This window comes from Drosophila kikkawai, chromosome 4 (assembly GCF_030179895.1).
Source record: "Drosophila kikkawai strain 14028-0561.14 chromosome 4, DkikHiC1v2, whole genome shotgun sequence".
NCBI classification, from domain to species: Eukaryota; Metazoa; Arthropoda; class Insecta; order Diptera; family Drosophilidae; genus Drosophila; species Drosophila kikkawai.
In genome coordinates, this window is record NC_091732.1 from 1,381,968 (window position 1) to 1,394,424 (window position 12,457).

Consider the following 12,457-nt stretch of genomic DNA (forward strand, 5'->3'; position numbering starts at 1 on the left):
AAGGTTATCCCGCCAAACTAACATTTGAAGACACTAGAAGTGTAAGCGAGAGATCGCCGACTGAGGCACTCGTTGGTGGAATCATTTATAAGGCTATGAGGGTCCAGAGAGACCGTGACGCAAGTGGTGCGTGTGAGCGTTGCAAAGTGTGCAGCAAGAGCCTGTATAAATTGATGAAGAGATGTTGAGTAAGTGTTGTGGTACGAGTAGAGAAAGAAGATACAGATTTGGTACGAGAAGAGAATGAAGTGGCGAGAAGAAATAAAAGTAAAGCTTATTTGACATGAATAAAACAGATAAAATGTAATGTTAAGTTGAGACCAAAGAGAGAAACAAGACAGAATAATTAATGAAAATTATTGTTATGTTTAGAGTTATTAGAAGACACGTCACGCGAGGACGCGTGAAATTTCAGGATGGCCGTGTCGGCGAGTTGGTTGCTAAGTGGAAAGCTTGTTGCTATGGCAACAGAACTATTCGGCATGCTCAGGTATTGGTAGCCTGTAGGTGTCGCTGGCGCGCAGGCGCAATGACAGTTGAGTCGGTAACGGGAGTGTTACTGAGTGAGGTCTGTTCGTCTGTCGCAACAATAGGAGAGAATGAGAGAGACAGCTTGAGATTGTCTAGGAATGACATCTGAGTGAAAAGTATGAAAAGGTGAAAGGGCCACAGGAAAAGTGGCGTGAGGACAGATTGGATTTGACTGCGCAGGCGAACAGAACTCGCTGGCTCGACTACGGTTAAATTAAATTACGGTTATCTCCGACATATATATATATAATATGTTGTTTGATTAAAAAAATATTTAGGGGGCTTGTGAGCTGATAAAGAATATTTATTTGTTTATAAATTATAACTTTACTTAAGTTGGTAAAGCAATAATAATGTTTTTGATAATTAATAATCTATATAGAGATGAACCTTAAATAATTAATTATCAAAAACATTAAATGTGTATGAGCACATGTATATAGAGATGAACCTTAAATAATTAAAAACCTATTGCGTCATGGGTAATGGTTTAAACCATTACAAATATTAGATACATTACAATATAGATAGAGCATGTAGACGGATATTTGTAAACCCAATTAAAAATGTATTTAAGAGGCGACAATCGTTTTTGATTAATTTAAATTATAATGATAAAAAGAAAGGTTATTCTATTTTTAGAATTTTAGCAATAATAATAGAAAAAGATAAAAATATATGAAAGAATTCGCCATTTCATTAATTAACAAAAGAAACAATTAAAAAGATGTATCCCTTGGCTATTGGGTCTTTATTTTCAGTTTGTCAAGTAATTTTTTGCAAAAAGATAAATTGTTAAAATGTTTAAAAACAAGATATGCTTAACTTTTTTTTAATATTAATAAGAAAGGAAGCTAACATCGGCACGCCGAAGTTTGTATAGCCCTGCAGTTTGCAATTGGATCATTAAGAATTAATTAGGCCATTCTGGTTAAATTAATAGAAAAAAAATAAAATAAAATATATAAAAAATGTATATTTATACATAGCATAAAATAAAATTGGTTTTGATATTTATATTATAAATTTAAAAGCTAAAAACACACAAAAACAGAGCTCATACCTGTAATTATATACAGATATTATAAAACAAAAGTTAAACAATTAAAAGTATTTGAATTTAAATATAAATATCATAACATATTTGGAAATAATTACTTGTCAAACTGTATATTATGTTTCCCCAATTTCCCACACATCGTATGTTTTAAAAAATGTATTAATTATTTATTAAATTTAAAGAAATCAGAATAGGCTTTGTTCCGTTTCCATCATAAAAAAGCATACATACATCATGTTTTTCCTTATTTTAATTTATTTTAATTTTCAGTTTTTTTTTTTATTAATTTAAAAACAATTTAATATGATTTTAAGCAAACACGCTTACATAATTAGTTGCTGCATATATAATTAATTATTTTCGAAGTAATTATCAAGATATATATATATTTGTTGTTAATTTTATGTAATTTTTAAGCCGGCGGAACCGATTCGAGAGACAGAGGTGTAAACAAATTGACACAACTTAAAAAGCTAAACCAACAGTAATCTCCTCGCAAAAATTCGAAAAAGCTAATATATAAGTGATGAAAAATAAATCTTGAGAATATTAAAATTAAATTTAAATGCAAATTATACAACTAATAAAAATAGTGAACAAGTGAATTTAAGTGTACCAGCAATGTTCTTGTGAATTTTTAGGAAGTTAGTATTTTAATTTCGATATCTGGGCAGTTAAATAAGTAAGTATAAAAATCATCAGGGATATATTTAAAAAATATGTATTTTAAAAAGATTCAAATGAAATAGCTCTTCGCATATAGATTTTCTGTATCATGATATATTAAATTAAACATCAGCAAACCACATTAATAAACAACAAAAAAGCTTAACCAACAACAGAAACAATGAAACGGGATGTAAAATCTAATTCATTCGCACATCTTCCACATTATGTGTATGTTTTTTACTCGTACTATTTCTCTAAATAACTACTGTGCTATCTTCCTAGTACCAAATACAACTCTACAAATTATTTAAAAGGGCATTTTCAAAAACGTACGTAAATTATTGCATTTTCCACCCATTTTATGTTTTTATCAACCCACCATGCACGTCAAGTCGGAAAAAAGTAATAACAGAATTGTAACACGAAATTCCTATAGATTTTTGAGAAATCCATTGATATTTATAATATAATTATAATTTATATATATAAAAATAATTAAAAAATAAAAAAAAGATAAAAATTAAGAAATCAAAAATATATAGTAAAAACCATTTAAATAAAAAAATATATGAGAGTCAAAAGTGATAGTTAAACAGGAAAGCAAAATAAGGAAATTAGTGTTTAATTTAATACTTCAAAATGTTTATTTTTTATATTTCTGACGACTTTTGCAATTGATTTAAAATATTCAAAAAGCAATTATTACGTTTCATCCCTGATAAAGTACATATATAGTAGTTAAATAAGGTTTTTTTTTATATTTTATACACCTTTTGCAATTGATTTAAAAAATTCATAAATCAAGTTCTACGTTTTCATCCCTAATATAGTACATAGTAGTTAAAAAATCAAGTCGAAACAATAGATTAAAAATTACAAAGAGTGTGTAAAAAGTTTTCCTCCTCGCATTTGCCTACATATACATTTTTCGTTGTTTAAGTGGCACTCTTTCTCCACCTTGCCCACTCCTGCACGGAATTATGTATACATACAGATATGGAACTCTGGTCTAGAATTTGTGAAAAACTTGGAATCTTGTTGAAGTTGTGAAAGCTACCCAGTTATTATTAGATTAATAAACCCTTAATACTCTAATTATACTTCTGCAGGGTATTATAATTTTAGTCAGAAGTTTACAACGCAAACTTGCAATGCCAGCGATGAAGACTCTATAAAGTATATATGTATATTCTTGATCAGCATCAACAACCGAGTCGATCAAGCCATGTCCATGCAGTAGAGTAGTCCGAAGACTATCTGCAAAGTTTCATTTATATAGCTTCAAAACTGAGGGACTAGTTTCTTTAGAAACGGACAGACTGACATGTCTAAATCGACTCTGCTGTTGTTGCTGAAAAATATATATTTTATAGTATCGGAACCGTCTCCTTCTCTGCGTTGCAAACTTCTAACTGAAATTATAATACCCTTCAAGGGTATACAAAATGACGAAGTTGTTATTTATTTGATGTGTTTTTTTTTATGATGTTATTTATTCTTATTATCTATTTTTATACCCTTGCATTATTATTTCAGTCAGAAGTTTGCAACGCAGTGAGGAGACATATCCGACCCTATAAAGTATATATATTCTTGAACAGCATCAACAGCCGAGTCGATCAAGCCATGTCCGTCTGTCCGTTTCTACGCAAACTAGTCCCTCAGTTTTAAAGCTATCTGAAGGAAACTTTGCATATATTCTTCTATATACTCTCACAGCTTCATATGTCGGAACGGCACGGATCGGACGACTATATCATATAGCTGCCATACAAATGTTCGATAAAATTTAGAAAAAAATTATAACTTGCCTGTTTTTCAATATATTTAAATATATATATATATATATATATATATATATATATATATAATATTTTTGAAATATGGCCATTTTTTATTATTTCAGAATTTCGGTTTTAATTTTTTGAAAATCGGACGACTATATCTCATAGTTGCCATAGGAACGATCGGGGAATTAATAGAAAAAATTATAACTTCGTTGTTTTTCAACGTATTTTCATGAAATATAAGCTTTTGTTATTATTTCAGAATTTTGGTGTAAATTTTATAAAAATCGGACAACTATATCATATAGCTGCCATAGAAGCGATCGGTAAATGTAGAGAAAATGTAAAGCTAGGAATGTAAAACGGCAACTGTCAAACTGTAAACATAATAAGTATAGGTAAAATGTAATGAAACTGTTTTGTGTGTGTTTTCAGCATTTTATTTATGCTATATGTAAATATACAACTTTTAAATGATTTCTTTTTTTTTTTTAATTATTTAACCAGAATGGCTCGATTCTTAATGATCCAATTGGAATCTGCAAGGGTATACAAACTTTGGCGGGCCGAAGGTAGCTTCCTTTCTTGTTTTTTATTTGTTTATTTTGTTTTTCCTAGTGCGACAAGTTTGAAACTTTGCGCACTAACTTAAAAGTTTTAAAATGGTAGCGTTAAGGGGGGACATCTGAGTAACTGGCAAAAAAAAAACCGTTTTTCTGGAATTTTTTTTGGCCAAATGAAAAAGCCAATCGAAAAATTTTAAAGAAGGTTTGATAATGTTATATGTGAAGTACAAAATACATTTTTTTTTAATAAATCGAAAACAAAATGGCGGCTGTGCAGCAGTTCTTCGTAGGCCCTATTTTTTTGAAAGGGGTCCATGGCCGAAAACCTAACGTCCTTAATTTTTGATCTAGAACAAAAAATCAAATTTTGTTAGTTTCTGTATCTCAACCGCTATCGACACACGTAGGATTTTTTCGATATTTTGATTTTTAGCAAAATGGTGAGGGATTAAAAAAAATTTTCAATTTTCATGAAAAAAAAATGTCCCAAAATTGTTGATAAAAAAAAAGTAAGCAAAAAAAAAAAAATCCTACGTGTGTCGATAGCCATAGGTATTTTGGATATACTGTCAAAATTTCAGATCGATCGGTTAAGATTTGTTCGAGTTATGTTTTCGGCCAACTCAAAAAAAGTGGTTTTGAGAAAAACGCGTTTAAAGTTTTAAAATCGTATATATTTACATGAGAGGCATCGCCGCAGAATGGAAAATTTCGACACTTAAACACATTTGCCGGACTCTTTTGATATGTTATTTTTAAGACCCTAAAGTATTTTTTAAGCAAAAAAAAAAATTTTCGATTTTTAAAAAAAGTTACTCAGATGTCCCCCCTTAAGAAGATGAATATATTCAAATCAATAATTAAAAAAAATATGTAAAAATTTAAAATTTGAATTTAAAATGTATTTCACTAGTCAAAAGTCTCCTATAGCAATCATATATATTTTTTTTAATATTGGATAATTCTGTGGACATTTAGAATGTAAACCGTAAAACAGCTTTATTTTGAAAAACCACGCGAAATTTTCTATATTTCGTTTTATTATAAGGAATTTCAATTAAGACTATATTATCTTAAATGATTTTTAATTTATTTATAAATAAAAATATTTATTTAAATAAATAAATGCGCTTGTCGCGTAGGATAAAATGAAGTAAGATTCAAAGATTTAAGGATCGCTAATGGAATGTTTTTATTACTTTAAGTTGCATTCTTGCCTTAGATTTGTTGATGGAACTAAAACCAAAGAATACCATTCGTGTATTCAGCAGTCGAACGATATATACTTTCGGTAAAACTTGTATATATGTATATCCTAGCATCCTTTATTCTTCTTGTTGTATTTTGCTTGCATTGTGTTCATTTTTATTGAATCAGTTCGTTACAAGAATATATATTACACAAGATATATTGGAATACAAAAGGGATTTTTGTAACTCTAGTATGAGTCCGTATTTGTGTCCGCTTTATTTAAACATAATTTTTTTGTTTAAGAAAATTAGGAGGCTAGGAAATAAATTAATATTTTAGGAAATAAATTAATTTAACAAAAAATATGAGTATTTTATTTTGAGCATAGCTATAAATAGGAATTTCTTTTAAAGAGGAAGCCTTTCTCTGAATTTTAAACATGTTATAAATAGAGTTTCACTAAAAATGTACACGTATGTACAAATGTATCTTCTGCTAACACTACCCTTCACCTCGGAGCTTGCTTTTCCAAAAAAAAAAAAATTCTTAGATGTTGTTATACTTTAGGTCAGCTTATCGATTTTTATACCCTTGCAGGGTATTATAATTTCAGTCAGAAGTTTGCAACGCAGTGAAGGAGACGTTTCCGACCCTATAAAGTATATATATTCTTGATCAGCATCAACAGCCGAGTCGATATAGCCATGTCCGTCTGTCCGTCTGTCCATCTGTCCGTCTGTCCGTCTGTCCGTCTGTCTGTTTCTACGCAAACTAGTCCCTCAGTTTTAAAGCTATCTGAATGAAACTTTGCATATAGTCTTCTATATACTCTCACTGCTATATATGTCGGAACGGGCCGGATCGGACGACTATATCATATAGCTGCCATACAAATGTTCGATAAATTTTTCGAAAAAAAATTATAACTTTGCTGTTTTTTAACATTTTTGCACCATTTTTTAGATATGGCCATTCTATATTATTTCTGAATTTTGGTAAAAATTTTATGAAAATCGGACGACTATATCTTATAGCTGCCATAGAAACGATCGGGAAATTAATAGGAAACAAATTATAACTTCGTTGTTTTTCAACGTATTTTCATCTACTCTGAGATATAAGCTTATTTTATTATTGTAGAATTTTGGTATAAATTTCATGAAAATCGGACAACTATATCATATAGCGGCCATAGGAGCGATCGGTAGATGTAGAGAAAATGTAAAGGTGTGAATGTAAAACTGTAACTGTCAAACTGTAAACATTATAAGTATAGTTGAAATGTAATGAAATAATATCTGCAAGGGTATACAAACTTCGGCGTGCCGAAGTTAGCTTCCTTTCTTGTTTTTAATTCTTTTGTTTTAACACTTTAGCATTACTGGTGTCTTATGTCATGTTATTTTGAACGTCGATGTACACGATAACATAAAATCTACTGGACCAATTGGTTTGAAATTTGGAGCATAACTTCTTGAACTAATTCTACATGTGCTCGCGTCAAGCTATTTTTAATTTAAAATTTTTTAGTTAACAAATTAACTTAGTTAGTTTTTTGATATCAAATGATTTTGTGGACAGTTAGGGTGTACACCGTAGACCAATTTTTTTTTTTAATAGGACTCTGGAGATTACCTATTACTCCTAGAACTCTACCTATTTTTTAGTACACAAATTAAAAAAAAAAAAAATTGTACGTCTATATATTTAGCATCGATAGTACCATCGGGTTATTCACAGCTCTACCATACATATGCATATTATATTTATTATTAGTCTGTATTATACATTATTATTATTAGCTTGTATTGTCAATTTTGTTTGTTGATTTGTTGTGTTATATTCCTTTTGTTTAACGTTTCCCCGTTTTCTGTTTTTGTCCTTTGTCTAATTTCATTTGTTTCAGTTGCGTGTGATTCGCGCTTTTCGCTCGACATTGGAAGACCTAAACGAACGACGATCGATGCACAGCTTGCATAGCTGCAGCAGCGTACATCGCCGCAGCTCCCCTCTATTAACGTGTCTGCTCCAAACTCCTCAACCCTGCCAAGCTTTTTAGAAATTGCTTACATTTTGAAACAACAACCGCAAAGCCATTGTAATAACACTGAAAACGAAACTCAACAACAAACTGCAAAATATACCAATGGACAGAATGAGACTCGAATTTAAAAAAATAATTTAAACACTTATAGAGCTGGGAAACAAACATCGAGGTATCGAAATGTTTTCTTATTATTTTAGGTTTATTCTTCTATATTATTATTCTATATTCTAGTTCAGTTATTATTGTTTCTTTTATTAAATGTCTTCTCTTTAAATTTTTATTTTACTTCTTTTTTTTTTAAGTATGGCGGTTTTTTATTTGATATTTATTAACAGATCAAATTCAAAATCTTAATAATGATAGGCAAAATATCGCTATATCGATGTTTCTACCAGCTTGAAATTTACATTCTTGCTAAAGCGCAATTGCATTTTGGATTTAAACTTAAATTGTAATTGACTCCATAATTTAAGAATTCCGTATAATACCGAACAAGAGACGACTGAACCATGACATTCTGATAGAACTTGGAATATATCGATATAACTAAAAACAGCGAAACATTTTCCATCTCTATTTAAAAATCCTTAATATCCCAAGAGCTCCCAACCGTGGTTTAGTTAAGGCAATAATTAATGATCCTTGAAATTATAAATTCTTATATTCGTAAAACAAAATTCCAATCACTTAGCTAATAATTACCCGATTGTACTGGACCTTATTGAATACAATATTTTCCCCGAAAATGTATGCACTTTAGTATTAAATAAAGCCTATTTATGTGAAATTAAAAAAAATGTTAAGCATGCAATTATAATAATATTAACTCTTAATTTAAAAATAACAAAAAAAAAAATAAATAAATGTTGAAAATGTATTATGTAGTATACATATGTTACTAACAAATATCCAATTCTAATTTTTCTTTTATTATCTTTTGCTTCATTTTTGTTTGTTCCTGTGAGTATGAGAATGACGTAAAAATATAAATAAACTTTCTAAACAATTACGAGTACTTTAATTTTTCCATCTATTCACATTTTTATACCCTTGCAGGGTATTATAATTTCAGTCAGAAGTTTGCAACGCAGTGAAGGAGACCTTTCCGACCCTATAAAGTATATATATTCTTGATCAGTATCAACAGCCGAGTCGATCTAGCCATGTCCGTCTGTCCGTCTGTCCGTCCGTCTGTCCGTCCGTCTGTCCGTCCGTCCGTCTGTCCGTTTCTACGCAAACTAGTCCCTCAGTTTTAAAGCTATCTGATTGAAACTTTGCATATAGTCTTCTATATACTCTCACTGCTATATATGTCGGAACTTTTCTGTTTTTCAACAGTAAAAATTTTATGAAAATCGGACGACTATATGATATAGCTGCCATAGGAACGATCGGGAAATTAATAGAAATAAAATTATAGCTGCGTTGTTTTTCAACGCATTTTTATTTACTCTGAGATATAAGTTTTTTTTATTATTCTAGAATTTTGGTATAAATTTCATAAAAATCGGACAACTATATCTTATAGCTGCCATAGAAGCGATCGGTAAATGTATAAAATATATAAAGCTGGGAATGTAAAACTGTAACTGTCAAACTGTAAACATAATAAGTAAAGGTAAGATGTAATGAAACTCTGTTTTGTGAGTGTTTTCAGCATTTAAATCTATAAAATAAACATCAAAACCAATCTGCAAGGGTATACAAACTTCGGCGTGCCGAAGTTAGCTTCCTTTCTTGTTTTATTAGATTTTTATACCCTTGCAAGGTATTATAATTTCAGTCAGAAGCAGTGAAAGAGACCTTTTCGAACCTATAAAGTATATATATTCTTGATCAGCCTCGATCTAGCCATGTCCTTCTGTCCGCTTCTACGCAAACTAGTCCAGTCAGTTTTAAAGCTATTCTATAGTCCTCTGAATACTCTCACTGTTTATATGTCGGAACAGACCGGATCGGACGACTATATTATATAGGTGCCATACAAATGATCGACAAATTTAAGAACAAAAAATTATAACTTTGCATTTTTATTATTTCAGAATTTCGGTTTTAATTTTATAAAAATCGGACTACTATTTCTATATCTACTATATCTACTCTGAGATATGAGCTTTTTTATTATTTCAGAACTTTGGTAAACATTTTATGAAAATCGGACAACTATCATATATCATATAGCTGCCATAGAAACGATCAGTAGATTTAGAGAAAATGTAAAGCTGGGAATGTAAAACTGTAACTGTCAAATGAAACTCTGTTTTGTGTGTGTTTTCAGCACTTAAATTTATAATATATTCTATTCTTTCTTTCAAGTGAACGGACGTGTTTTTTTCTTGCGCTCTCGATTTGTGTAGAATTTTAATTTAATATTTCATATTTGGTGTTTTTAATAGTTCCCGTTCACTTTGCGTGTGCATGCAACTTTTCTATTTGTGTTATTTAATTCAGTTTAAATTGCATTTTGGTTCGGGCAGGTGCGGTTGTTTGCATTTTTATACATTCCCTTTTGTGCCTTCTGCGTTTGTTGTTGTTGCGCAAATGTCGCGGCAGCTATAAACGGTTTCATTACTGCTCAATCCCACTCTTTCCCGCTCTTTCAGTGCCGCTGCACTTAACCCCTTGCGTCCTCTCTTAAACTTAAAGGTACAGTGGTAAGTCCGTAAAATGTCTTTTAATATGGTCTGCTTCTCAAAAACATGTAAGAAGAATTCTTCTTATGGTGATCTTACCATCAGCTGTTGGTTGTGCGACAACATCGTGCACGCCAAGTGCATTGGAGTCGTTGCCCGGACAGTTGATGACGTTGCCAAAAATATCGGCGTACGTTATTGCTGTGAGGTCTGCCGCGAAATGGAAAGGGAGATGATGTCGTTCATGCGGCAACCAAGGGCGATCTTAAAGAGCTGTTTATGAGTTTTCGAAAAGCTCAATATATGACCTTAGGGCTGGACACTAAGTTTAATACCCTTAAGTTATTAAACACAACTGGTGTGCAGCATCTAGGCGGATCCCAACCACCTGGCTCTCAGCAGCAGCCTTCCTCGGCACAGCACTCGACCGTAGGACAAACTCCACGAATCCTGACATCGACTGCTTGAAAAGATTCGGTACCCGAATGTGTCGCGGAAGTGACCGTACCCCCGGTGTTACCCATTTCCCTTTCGTACCCTAGGGGGTCCCGAAAAGTGACCACTCAGAGCCCCAGTCCTGTTCCTTGCCAGGGTGTCAGGCCCGGACTACCGGTAGCGCGGATAATCAGTCTGCCTTTCCAAAACCCGTATGCCAATACCACCAACAAAAGAGTTATTTCATTCGCGGCTCTCGCCTGAGCAAACATCGGAAGATTTAACAAGAGCAGAAAAGAAAAAAAAAGGTGGAAAAATGTAAATTTTCATATGCTGAAATGTTCCTATTTCATCTTTCAAAATAAATGTTCCTGACAAATTCACCATGCTCTGGCCAAATCTGCCCAAAGCATGTGATTGTCAAGGACTTCTAAGCAAAGAAAAAGGAAAAGCGGCCAGTAGGAATTATTCTTCTTTGTCCCGATTTGATAACTCCGCCTTCTACGTCTTCTAATTCTGTCCCAAAAAACTAAAACTAACCAACTCCCTTGGTGTCTCCTATCAGAATGCAGGAGGCTTACGTAGTAAGTGTATTCTGATAGTGTCTCATTTGCTTCTCAAGTTATTGTACCACAAAAACCTGGTTAAAGCCAGACATTCTGAGCTCCGAAGTTTTTCCAATTGTGTTCTCAGTATACCGGCTAGATCGGCCGTGGGGGAGGTGTTCGTATAGTGGTCGACTCCACTATCACGTCCAAATTAATAACTTTCGATGAGTGCAACGATGTTGAATTCCTTTGCGTGAAGCTATCAGTCAATGGTAATTCCATTTTTATTACATTTTTCTACAATTCTCCATTGTCGGAACTTTCTATTTATTTGAACCATCTTTCCGCTATACTGTAGGTTTCCAAAAAACTTTCAGATAGACCACTTAGTAGTTCTTAGTGGGCTATTTGGTCTCTAGATAATTCCACTAATAAACTTCTTACCACAACACATCATGATTTTATTTCTGGCTTGTTTGACATTTCGCTGTCCCAAGTCAACCATGTACGAAATTCCTTAGAGCGCTTGCATGATCTTTCTTTTGTCTCTGTGATATGAATTCATTTTTTACTGAATGTGTTTCGTTATACTATCCGTCAACATCAAATAAGCCTCCTTGGTTTACCAAAGACTTGACCCGCCTCAATAATAAAAAATCTTATCTGTATGATAAATATAATCGCACCGGTTCTCCAACTGTCCTATCTAGCTATTTATCGGCTCGATCAACTTTTACCGTTCAGAACGCGCAGTGTTACAATAATTATTTGACTCGTTGCGGGGCACAGTTTTCTGAGGACCCAAAACAGTTTTATAATTTTGTTAAAACTAAACGTAAACCAATTTCTCATCCTTCCTCGCTCTTTTTTAAAAATAGAACAGCAGATAATGATCAGTCAATTGCCGATCTATTTGCTGTTTTTTTCAAACTACTTAATCCAACTTAATAGACTCAAATCAGACTTATTCTTACATCATCCCTAAATCGA

The 12,457-nt window shown here is 32.1% G+C and overlaps 1 protein-coding gene across 6 annotated transcripts in view; it reads left to right on the forward strand.

Moving 5' to 3' along the window:
- The window catches only part of LOC108071476 (plasma membrane calcium-transporting ATPase 2-like), a 103,191-nt gene that overhangs the window by 60,427 nt on the left and 30,307 nt on the right, over window positions 1–12,457 (forward strand). The window contains exon 19 of one of the 6 annotated variants that reach the window (XR_011445462.1): window positions 7,711–8,020. The exons of the other annotated variants lie outside the window; for them this stretch is intronic. The gene's annotated coding sequence lies outside the window, so the exon portion shown is untranslated. The remainder of the gene's footprint in view (window positions 1–7,710; window positions 8,021–12,457) is intronic. 6 annotated transcript variants of the gene reach the window in all.